Raw genomic sequence first — 11,884 nt, 5'->3', positions numbered from 1 at the left:
GGCAGAAGCCAGCAGAGACACATGATCTGTCAGTTTGTATTTGACGTAGTATGTAAAATTTAGGGGTGGACACAGCTTAAGGGTAACAGTGGGTGAATAAATTGTTAACTCACTCTCTCTCTCTCTCTCTCTCTCTCTCTCTCTCTCTCTCTCTCTGTTAAAGATTTCTTTATTTTATTTATTTGAGTGCACTGTAGGTAGTGCGTCTAGCACACCTGAAAGAGGCATTGGACCTCTTCACAGATAGCTGTGAGCCACCATGTGGTTGCTGGGATTTGAACTCAGGACCTCTGGAAGAGCAGTCAGTGCTTTTCACTGCTGAGCCATGTCTCCAGCCCCCAAAGCTTAACCCTCTCGATCTGCATTGAAGTTCAGCTGCAGCCGGAGTGTGCAGACAAGGAGCCTATTCCTGTGTATCTCTGTCTCATTTGGGGGGCACACAGGAAGATCCCAGATGGTGACCCCAGACTCTGAGAGAATAGCCCTCCATTTCAGTGGCACTGAGAGAGAAGGTGCAAATTGAGTCTGGAAGGTGTAGGGCTGGAGCCTCAGGGGAGCCGAGTGGAGTGTAGCCAAGGACTTGGTAATGGGAAAAGGAGTGGCTCAGGACAGGGGCCATTGGCAATGAGGCTTTCTCCCTGGGGGTCCCGAGGAAAATATAAGACACCTAAAAGTTCCTGGACCTAGAGGAGCTGTGAGATAGGCAGCTCTGAAGGGAAGGTGAGCCAAGGGAAGGTGGGGGTGTGGAAAATATTAAAAAAGGGGGAGCCTAGGAGAGGGACCCACATAGGAAGATCAGGGAGCAAGTCTGGGAGCCGCGGTCATGAAGCATTTTTAAGTCTTTAACCGCCTCCGCGGTTCCCACATTGGAGCTCAGCTCCTTCCCTATCCCAGGCTCAGCGCCAGAACCGGCCCGATAGCTGGGCCAGCAGACACGGCCAGCACTGAGGCCAGAACCCATGGGCCCATCGGAACTTTGTGCTGTCCCATGCAGCCTCTGGTGTGGACCCAGCAGGCAGGTGCCTGGTGGCTGCCTAGACCATGAGGATCCACGGGAAAGCACCTCTCCCGGGTGGCATCCAAGACAAAAATGAAAAGAATAGGCCATCCTTGAAATCTCTGAAAGCTGATAGCAGACTGGGAAAACTATTTTGGGGCAAATATTTTACCTTGACTTGCCTTCAATCACCATTTGTGGAAAACCACAAATAGATATAAAGGAACTTGGAGGGTGAGTTGAGGAATTTCTCAGCAAATTTATCAGTTACCTGGTTTCCAATAAAAAGGAAGCACCGTGTGCACAAACATTGGGTCGGACTTCTCCTATACCAAGTCCAGAATCCACACATGCTACGGAAACCACATGTCCTCATCTCAGCCATGATGGAAGTTCCTTTAAGTCTCCAGACAGTGTTCGAGGGCAGGAAAATTGTTAGCTGAAAAAGCTGTCAAGGATCATGATTTTATTCCTACTAATAGTATATTATCGAATGCCTTATCATGGGGAGTAAAGATTCTTCATATTGATGACAGTCAATACTCCATTGAACAGAAGAAAAAAGCTTGGGTGCACTCAAGAAATCAAGTACTTCTGGCAGGGATGGGGGGGGAAGCTGGTGCTGGAACACAAAAGGCAAGAACAGGGAGACTCAAGAAGCCTTTTTTAGAGTTGGGGGGGGAACCCGAGTAGCCAACGGCCTGTGGAGCAACACACCTAAGGTTTATTGCGACTACTGTGATATGTATCTTACCCACGATTCTCCGTCTGTGAGGAAGACACACTGCAGTGGTTGGAAACACAAAGAGAACGTGAAAGACTATTACCAGAAACGGATGGAAGAGCCCGTCCAGGGCCTGACTGACAAACAACGGCTGCTTTTCAACAAGGAAAGATCCCTCCAGCTCCATTCTCGGTGCCTCCGCCTGCAGGGGCCATGATCCCACCTCTCCCCAGACTCCCCCGTCCTCCTCGGCCTGGCATGATGCCTACCCCACGTGGGAGGCCCTCCCATGATGCCAATGATGGGCCCTCCTCCTCCTCCTGGGATGATGCCTGTGGGACCAGCTCCTGGGATGAGACCACCCATGGGAGGCCACATGCCCATGATGCCCGGGCCTCCAATGATGAGACCTCCCGCCCGCCCTATGATGGTGCCCACACGGCCTGGCATGACCCGGCCACAGATAAGAGCAGAAGCGCTCACTCTTTATCATTTCATTGTTCTTGTTGTTTCACTAGGAACTCTTGGTGCTGAGCCTGAGGGTTTAGTAGTTGCAGGACAAAGAACTTCCTTCCTAACAGAATGCTCCTGGAGAGAGAAGTGACAAAAAAGTGCAGTTTTTACTTACACTGTGAACTGTGAAAATAAAATTCTCAGCTCTTTTGAAAAAGAAAAAAAGAAGTCTTTTTCAAAGGTTGAAGGTGTGAATCAGTCTTACAGGCCATTTCACCCTCAGCTCCCAGTACACCTTGTATAAACTATTTCCTTCAAAGCCTTGCAGTCAGTTTGACTAGAGAAGTCATCCAGCATTCAGAAACAAGCTCAGCCTAAACTCACAATCCTTACGGATGGTGATAAGTGTGTAACCCCAGTTCTACTCCAGTTGAAGGAAAAGAGACAAAAAGGGTAATGTGAATGTGGTTTACAGAAATATGAAGATCTTGAAACTCACCTTCTGAGTGAGAAACACAGGAGCTTTGCACGGAGTAACCGGTATCAAGTTGTTGATGATATTGTATCAAAGTTAGCTTTTAATTTTGTAGCGTATGAAAGACACAGGCCTAAAGAGAAAAGAATAAGATACAGTGTTGGGTCCCTTTCTTCTGCTTCTGCAAATGTCCTGGAAAACACTGAACCAGAGGAGAAGCTACTATGGGAACCCAGTTTCCAGAAGGATGTGGGAGAAAACAATGGGCAGCTGCTCCAGCAGAATTTTCAGTGTGAAGAAACCCAGAAACCTGAAGAGAAGCTTGTGTTTGCTTCAGAACCCACAACCTATTCTTCAACTGGACAGAAAGGGTGTGATGGGAACCACGGAGCATGGTAAATGAAGTGACAGAGAGCAGGAGTGAGCACAGCCACCCCTGTGTGACAACCCACAGGAAGGAATGCGCAGTGGGTGTCAACGTCAAGTAACCATAGGTAGACATGATGTAGAACAGAGGGCAGGTGCCATGTCAGGGGCGCCACAGCTGTGCAGAAAAGTTTCCCATCTCAGTACAGAAAGTAATCTACCCCAACCAAAATTAACCACAGACATTACACAGTTTTCAGCAAAAGATCTACAAGCAGAGGACCTTCATGTTGTGATTGGTCATGATTCTGACACAGTGACATTACACACACCGAAAGAACACCTAACAACGAAGGCAAGAACTCCACCTTTTCATCCTCAGGAACCTCGTGAGTATGGCACTGAGAAAAGAGAGAATTTGCCTCGTGGTAAGATCCGGCGGAAAGTGAGACTGTTATTAGGTAAAAAGAAAGCAGATGTTGAACTAGGCACTGATCTGGATGAAGAGAGCGGAGTGTCTTCCTGCACACAAAGACTGAACGTGGGGGTCACCGGTACAGTCTCTCGTGGGACTTTTTCAGACAAGCGGGAGAAATCAGAATTTTGGGTTTTACAAGCTACACTGAAAACAGTGGAATATGTGGTGTTTAGATATTTGGAAGGAAGATAATTCAAGTAGCCTTCTGTCAACAATTTTTTCTTCCCCTTCAACTTCTGCATTTGTTGGATTTTAGTATTTAATGTTCTTTTCAGAAGTGAGTGCTTTTCTGAAGTTTTTATGAATACATATATAATTAGGAATTGTGGGGGGTTTGTTTTTGTCAACTTTGTTTATGAAACTGTCTGTAAATGTTAATTAAAATGATGTTTGTAATTTTTTACAGGATTGAGTAGCTGTTACAAATTATACAATAAACACTTGTTACTTATTTTATTAAAAATAAAGAAAGTGCCGGTTTACTGGTTTACCGGCAGCACTTTGTGGTCTCTCTCTGACCTGGTGCACGAACGTCCTACTCTGTGCTGCCGACTCTGGCTTCCTCTGGAGACTAGTTCCCAGGGGCACTGCTTTGTGTGCCCCCCCCCCTGTAACCCGGTTGGTCCACGAGCTGCAGAGCCTCCACCTGCTCCAATGTGGCGCCTCAATGTGCTGTTCCCTGTGTTAGTTCCGGCTCCTGTGGACCATGTACAACTTAAGTTAATTCACGTCAGGAGCGGCCTCTCCCCTCAGGCATCTCTCTCCAGGCAGAGGGCCAGCCACGAACTCAACCTACACTCCAACCAGCTCGAAAAATTCAAAGCTCTAGAAACTTGTAATTAAACAATGGCCTCCTCTCAGATTTTCTCAGTAAATTTTACACTCCACAAAGCATCCACACCATAAACCCAGAGCCAAATGACATATAATTTTCCCATGTAGACAAGACAAATCATCCTATACAAAACCATCCCATAAAATATTCATTACAACCTGTGGCTGTGCAGAGAGACATGCAGCAGGGTGTCTTCCTCTCCCTCTTCTTGCCTCCTTCTTCTCTCCCTTCTCTATTCCTCATTCTAAAACTTTGCTCCCACCTACCCTTCCTTCTTGTACAGTGACAGGCCTTGTGCCTGCCCCCGTTTAATTTCAACCACAGGGAGCAATGGCCCAGGAGACCTAAGGGAACTGCAGAACAGCAGCTCCGATGGTAGAAGAATGGGCTCAGGTAAAGACGGCCAGCCGTAGACTAAAGCCCGTGGCTAGAGGTGTCTCCACCTCTAAGAGTACCGGAGGGATGCTGGACACTCAACGGGGACTTCCTCAGAGACAGTGAAACCTTTACACTGACCAGAAGATGTAGGCTTTGACTTTTCAAACCTTACTTTTAATAAGGGTTCTTAAATGCTTTAACCTTTCTTCTGGGCCACTACCAAGCAGAAGTAGTGGGAAAGAACATTTACTAGGATATGGGGGAAGTGGACCTGTTTAGAAACATTCTTTGGAACAATTTCAATCTGCGTTGTTCAGCTCACAGGAATCAGCAGCAGCTCAATCCATCACAAACACCTCCCAAAGTCTTGGTGTTTAGGAGTCGTTCCTTGGGCTGATTTCAGTCTCCAGTTGCCAGGACAGCAGCAGTGCAGTTCGGTGTTTTCAGGACAGCATCAGGATCAGCAGAGGTGGCACAACCCAGCAGACACAGGCAGATTTCGCTGAGTCAGCACCAGCCAGCGGGAATGACCAGGACCAGCAGGGACGCCCTTAGACTTGCTGCTGGACTCTCTCAATGAGAGGGAAGATCAGGGAAGACAAATACCAGACACCAGGTAAGCATTGCAAAGCTAGTTATGCAGGCCGCCATCAGTGTCACTGTGTCCTGTTACACTCCCTCCAAGAATCCCGTGTCCTCCCACAGTTCAGATCTCATGCATCTGTCTCATTAAAACTCTATGTGAGTCTGTGTCAGGTGACATATCCAGAAACTTCCACTTCTCTCTGCCAATTGGCCCAAATCCACAGAAGTGACAAGAAGACTACAGACACCAGCATTTCTTTCTATGAAGTCACAGCAAACAAAGAGCAGTAAGGAATGACCAGGTGCCAATACCTGTGTCTTCCACCATCTGTTGGGTCACATTTATATTCCTTCTTAATTAACATCTCGGTCCTTTCACATGCCTGCTTTACCCAAACATCCTCTCACCTGTGCCCCAGCAGAACCTCATTTGACATAACTGACTTAGGAAGAGGATGTTTCCTATTCACAAAGAGGATTCTTACCTGTTACTGGCACATGGGGTGTCAAGCAATCAGGGAGCCAGGAGGAAGGACTCCTGCAGGCAAACTGGAGATGGGGATAGGGTCCTACTGGGCTTCAGACCCAGGACTAGGAAGAGCACAGGCACCAGAAGAGCCTGTTCTAGTCACTGCACCAAAATGTAAGTGTTTCCGCTCAGATGGAAAATGTCCCAGGAGTCAGAAGCCCAGGATCACACAGCTCTGAGGGAGAAGGTATCCCAGTGGAAGGGCACCAGAGACACAGGACCTCAGGAACTACATACCCTGAGAGGAAGCCTCCATGGGTGACGGTGGATAGCTCTACCCAGATGTCACCAGCCTTTCTGAGGTGACATGAAGTTGAAACTTTAGGTTTCTTTAGAAAGTCAGTTGTGTTCCACCACAGATGCCTACTTCTAGAAGGTTCCATCCCCTGCAGGCCTGGTCTCCACAAGCTCCATGTCCTGGGTCAGATCCTCCCCATTGAAATGCCAGGTCAGGGTGATGTCAGCAGGGTAGAAGCCCAGGGCCCAGCACCTCAGGGTGACTTCACCTTCAGATCTAGGGTGACGGGTCACATGGGCTTTTGTGGGATCTGTGTAGAAGATTCAAGAAGTCACACAGTTAATAAGATCAACTGAGAATTGATACATTTAAATGAGAATTGATACATAAAACACATTTAAATCAATGATGACACTTCGACTGTCACCACACTAGTGACCTGCAGGTAGAGCTGGTCCCTCAGCACAGAACTGCACATTTTCCTGAGGGACTCAGAAACTAAGATGGAATCCACAGGAGTCAGTGGATCAACATGGCCGTCCTCATGTGATGCTCTATAGCATGAGACAGGGAGCCCAAAATGGAAGATGGAATGGAAAATATATAATTTAATATATGTTTGAGTTCACATTAAAATTAGAAATTAGGGCCATGTGCTACTGGAAGGCTGCCACCACTGAGAGTCTAACACTGTGGTCATCTTGCTGACCAGCATTAACTGTTGGTCCAAGTGATCAACCATCAGGAAGTGTGTAGCAGAAATGTGGTGAACTCTGACTCTCAGTCAGAGAAAATACTCCCAGATCCTGACTCTGGAGAGACAAGGTACAGGTGTGTCACACAGGATCCCTGGAGTGTGCTGTGGAACCCAGCGGCTCTGGGTCGGGGCCAGGGCGGCCGCCAGCAGCAGGGGCAGGGAGCACAGCGCCATTGCCCCATCTGAGATTAGGAGAATCTGAGTCACAAGGGCAGCTCACAATGGTCTGTAACTATGGTCCCAGGGATAGGACACAGTCAGGAAGACAAGAAAGCATCTGATGCCCATAGACTCTAACATGAAATTTTATACTAAATCCTTATTCTACAAACATGTGCCTATCTGTATTTTATAGCAGCCATTCCTGAGTTTTCCGTAGCCCAGGAATTGGTGGGTTTCCTGATCTGGGATTGGTAGCTTCTTTTCATCCCTTTCCCTGCACTGGACCCTTGGAGATGGCTGTCAGCAAAGATGCCTCCATGGTGATGAGGAGACGGTGGCTAAGATGGCCACAAGCCACACATTTAAAGATTTCTCTGTACCTACCCTGTAACTATCTACCCTGATGTTACAAGTTTCTTTTCTCTTGTTGAATTTATTACAGGAAGTTGACAGTGGAATGCTGTATGATATTTCCCACGGTCACTATGCGGTGATGCAGTGAAAGCAAGGGTGGAGGGAACAGCCAGGGTTTCTGCAGACAAGGTTCAAAATTCCTCAGATGTCCTCCTTAGGACATGGCCAGGCCAACAGGTCACTAGGCAGATGACATTCCTTAAAAGACTCTGGGCACTAAGTCCACAGCCAATTGAAACCCCTTGGGATGGGCTGAGCGCACTGATGTACAGAGGGCAGAGCCACGGGCCTTCCACCTCTCCTGTGCTGGGCTGGGCGAGACTCACTGTGATACAGCAGCCTGTGCAGAAGTGTGTGCCTTCTTTAAGGGATACTTGCAAACATTCCCATGCCCAGTTAGTTCAAGATACTTTATTTCCAAATGGGTCACAACGTAAGCTTTTGGCCCATTCTGCAACATACAAGCCACAAATGCTTGCTCAGCAGCCGAGGGGCACTAGCTAGAATCATGTTTGAAAAGAGATTAAAAATCCATATAAAATATTTAGAGTTTATATAGGAACACAGTGTGACCTCCAACTCCTAGTCTTCCATTCGGCATTGGCGCCAACCCTGCTCTTATAGACATTCTACTAGCAGTAACTAAGTTAAATGGTCCCCCAAATGGCTTAATTCAAGCTAAGCTTGCAGGTAAGAGCTACGAGAATGGCATCTGCACATGGATAGTAGCAGAGGCACAGGCTGCGGGTGATGGTCCATCCGCTCTCCTGGGCACAGGACATGGGCAGAGTGCCAACCTGCTGCCCCTGCTCTTCCTGTGGGAAGCCATGGCTCAGGATCTGCCTCGTGAGCTGCCACAGTGGCTGTGACATTACAGTAGATGTTTGGACTCTAGAAGCCATTGAAAGTAGAAGCAGCAGCAACGGTGTGTGCGCCATGTTCTCAAAGAGCATCCACTCACCCACATGCACTGCAGGCAGGGCACAGCGCTGAGGATTCCATCAAGGCCGTCACACGCTGGCCCCAGATGCTGCATGAGTGATACTTCTCCTCTGGCGTGGGTCTCTTCTGCAGCAGGGCCTCCACATGTGCAGGATCATAGAGAATGCAGTTAAACGGTTCACACGCTCCATCATTCACACGAAGGTTTGCTCGTTTCCCTCATCTTCACTATAGCCGGGCTGCTCCTTCTATAATTTTTGTTAGTTTCTTTGTTCTTTGTTTGTGGCGATGATGTTCACCACAAGTGTGACAGCTGATGACATAGTATCCCCCTGGCTCAGCTCTGATCCTCACTCCAGAGTCTGGTGGGAAGAACTTGTCCAGAGCTGGGTGATCACTCTGGTGAACTCTTCAAATGTAAGCTTTGTATCTTCAGGTCCAGGAGAGCTGCCACCAATATCAAGTAGAGACCTGCTGAAACCAGCTTCTGTTCCCATGTCAGAGGCACAGCCGGCATCCAACACTGTCTGCAGGAAGGTCGCAGGGTCAGCACATCCACTGCCCACATGGACGCTGACAGAAATGAGTCAATATTTAGCTCTTCTGCCTGTTCCAAGAGCAGCCTGCTGGTGTTGAGTGTGGCACCAAACTTAACACTGAGGTGACAAATGGCTTTGGAGTCTCTGTGTCAATCCCCAAAACCACCTTTGCTTTGGGTGCTCTGTCGACTTTCATCAATTCAACTTCACTGTCAAAAGTCGTCACTGGGACTCTATTACTGGCAGCAAACTTGATCTGAGACACTTGTTACAAGGGTTTGCGTAGAGAATCCTCTCTGGAGGCACCCAGTCCCCTGCACCAACTGTACGTCAGTCTGGCTTGCTCAGTCCCGATGGCAGCCAGGGTGCTCACTATGGCTCTGCTGTCATTACACGTGACTGTGTGAAAGGGAGTAACTCGGGGAAGAGCTTTCAGCCACCTCAGATGCTTCTTCAGGATGTCTGTGAGGCCTGCAACATAGAGAGCATCCTTATCGACAGAGGAAGACACTTCTGGATCCCAAACTGCAACAAACTTACAGAGCCATGATGGTAACTTAGAAACCAGGATTTTACATTGTGTGATGGTGGGGGAGAGACAAACAGAGTTTGTAGGAAAGAGAAATTGGGAATAGGGAAGTCTCCATTTCTGTAATTTCTCCTAGTATTTGTAAAGATCCTGAATAATATCAGGATCAAGGGTGCCATTGGGTGGTTGTTCATATTATTTAATTCAGGTAAATTGAGGCCAATTTTGATTTACAGGTGAAGAAATTTATGGCTCCTCACGTTTGGTTTCAGATGTACCAGGTGGAGGTTTCTAAGAAGCATCCATCACAGAGGAATGTGAGGGCTGGAAAGATCCTGCTCCCCAGGGGGACAAAGGGGAAGCAGGATGTCATGGCAGCCATGGGTGCCCCCAGAGTCAGGGACAACAAAATGAGGACCAAGCCGTTCAGTGGGTCATCACACAACTCAGCAGCCATCAGTGTAGCCTGGCTTAGCTTAGGAATCTCAGTGCCTGGTAGCAGGACTTGTTAGAAGCCAGAAGTAGAACAAGAACCGAGCTCTCATAGAGGATCTTGTCCAGAGGAAAGGGGTTGGAATGGAGTATCTAAAGCCGTGAGGGCCTAGAGATGTTTCAGGGTTACAGTTGCAATTTACAGTCAGCTCCAAAGTGAGAGTGGTTGGAGAGGGCAGGAAGGGTCACAGTCCCACTAGGACCTAAAGAAAAAACCACAAGGGCCTAGAGAAGCTGTATGATCGCAGCTCTGAAGGGAAGGGGGGCAAAGGGCCGGTAGGAGCCCCACGGCCTGTAGGACCCCCTTTTAGGGACCCCCACTCGAGTCTCAAGACACGGAGTTACCCAATGAAATGCGAGAGACCTTTTTGCTACAAAAGCACGAGGTAGTTTAATGACAGAGCTCCGTGTCGATACATATCTCACTCAGGAGACAGAGGCATCCTCCCTGGACTCAATTAGGGAGACATATTTATAGGGAAAATTACATAAGCAGGTAGCAACAAGCACATAATAATTTCATTGGTTCATTCAAATTGGCACTCTCTGTCTGCTTTTGGATATGATTCAACTCTAGATCACTCTGTTTTGGGGCATACTGACCTTCATACTAGTTTTTTTTGGACTGCAGGGTCAGACCTTATCAAGACCAGGTGGTCTGCAGTTTTTGTTCTCAGCCTTGAGACATACTTGTTCCCAGCCTGAGACATATTTGTTCTCAAGGCAGGGTTTGTGGGGGCTAACTTGGAACTTTAACTCTTTCAGGCCCAGGAGACATAAGAGCAGAATAGCAGTTGCAATGGCAGGAGAATGGGGTCAGGAGATGAGGGGCAGATGTGGCCTTAAAGACTGTGGCTGAAGATTCCTCCACCTCAGAGAGAACCAGAGGGGGGGCTGGATACTCAACATTCCCTTCCTCAGAGTCAGGAGGAATTTACACTGACCAGAAGATGTAGGCTTTAAATTTTCAAAAACCACTTTTAATAAGGGTTCCTAAATGCTTTAACTGCTAGACAATCACCCATCAAGGTAGTGGAGAAGACAATTTATTAGGACACAGGGGAAACAGCCCTGTTTAAATGAATTCTTGGTTGCAAATCCAATCTATGTTCAGTTCACACAAATGAGTAGTGGCTGCTCAACCCACTCACAAACACCTTTCAAGAATTGGTGTCAGAAATACTTCCTTGGGAGACTCCAATGTTCAGTTTCCAGGACACCCACAGTCCAGTTCAGTGTTTTCAGGACAGCAAACAGGAACCAGCAGCAGTGGCATGACCCAGCAGAAACAGTCAGAATCTGCTGAGTCAGCATGACCCAGCAGAAACAGTCAGAATCTGATGAGTCAGCATGAGTCAGCAGGGTGACCAGGACCAGTGGAAACACCTAGAGAAGCTCTCGCTGTGACTCTCTCAATGAGAAGAAAGATCAGGGAAGACAGAGACTGGAGACCACCGAAGTGTTGCAAAGCTCATTTTGCAAGTCCGCCATCAGTGTCACAGCGTCCTGTTACACTCCCTCTGAGAATCCCGTGTCCTCCCACAGCTCAGCAAACACCTGGTGAGTCTGTCTCATCAAAACTCCATGTGAGTCTGTATCAGGTAACATATCCAGAAAGTTCTACATCTCTCTGACATTAGCCCAAATCCACAGACGGAACAAGAAGCCTCCAGACACCAGCATTTTATCTATGAAGTCATGACAAACAATGACAAATAAGGAACGGCCAAGTGACAATACCTGCGTCTTCCACCATCTGTTCGGTCTCATTTATAATCCTTCTTAATTGACATCATGGTCCTTTCACATGCCTGCTTTACCCAAACATCCTTTCACCCGTGTGTCTGCTTCAGTGAAACATCCTTCAGGTGTCTGCTTTAGGAACACATCCTCTCACCTGTGTGCCCCAGCAAACCCTCATTTGACATAACTAACTTCCCAGAGAAAGCAGAGACTTGCACTTCATGAAGAGGAAGCTTTCCTAACTGTCA

At 47.7% G+C, this 11,884-nt stretch overlaps 3 pseudogenes across 3 annotated transcripts; 2 read left to right on the top strand and 1 right to left on the bottom strand.

Annotated features, from left to right (window-relative positions):
* Positions 1–1,041: 1,041 nt before the first annotated feature.
* LOC308436759 (protein DBF4 homolog A-like) lies at positions 1,042–1,690 on the top strand (annotated as a pseudogene). Its single transcript has one exon. The product of its transcript is annotated as a protein DBF4 homolog A-like (transcript).
* Positions 1,690–2,325, top strand: LOC308436756 (U1 small nuclear ribonucleoprotein C-like; annotated as a pseudogene). Its single transcript has one exon. The product of its transcript is annotated as a U1 small nuclear ribonucleoprotein C-like (transcript).
* A 5,957-nt stretch (positions 2,326–8,282) lies between these two features.
* On the bottom strand, positions 8,283–11,649 carry LOC308436755 (ornithine decarboxylase-like; annotated as a pseudogene). The gene is made up of 2 exons: positions 11,634–11,649; positions 8,283–9,397 (listed from the first exon to the last, which is right to left on the bottom strand). The product of its transcript is annotated as an ornithine decarboxylase-like (transcript).
* Between the last annotated feature and the right edge of the window lie 235 nt (positions 11,650–11,884).

The sequence above is a fragment of the Micromys minutus genome, assembly GCF_963924665.1.
Source record: "Micromys minutus genome assembly, chromosome: 25".
In the NCBI taxonomy this organism is placed as follows: domain Eukaryota; kingdom Metazoa; phylum Chordata; class Mammalia; order Rodentia; family Muridae; genus Micromys; species Micromys minutus.
The sequence above is the reverse complement of the archived record's forward strand: the minus strand, read 5'-3'. Positions and strand labels throughout refer to the sequence as shown.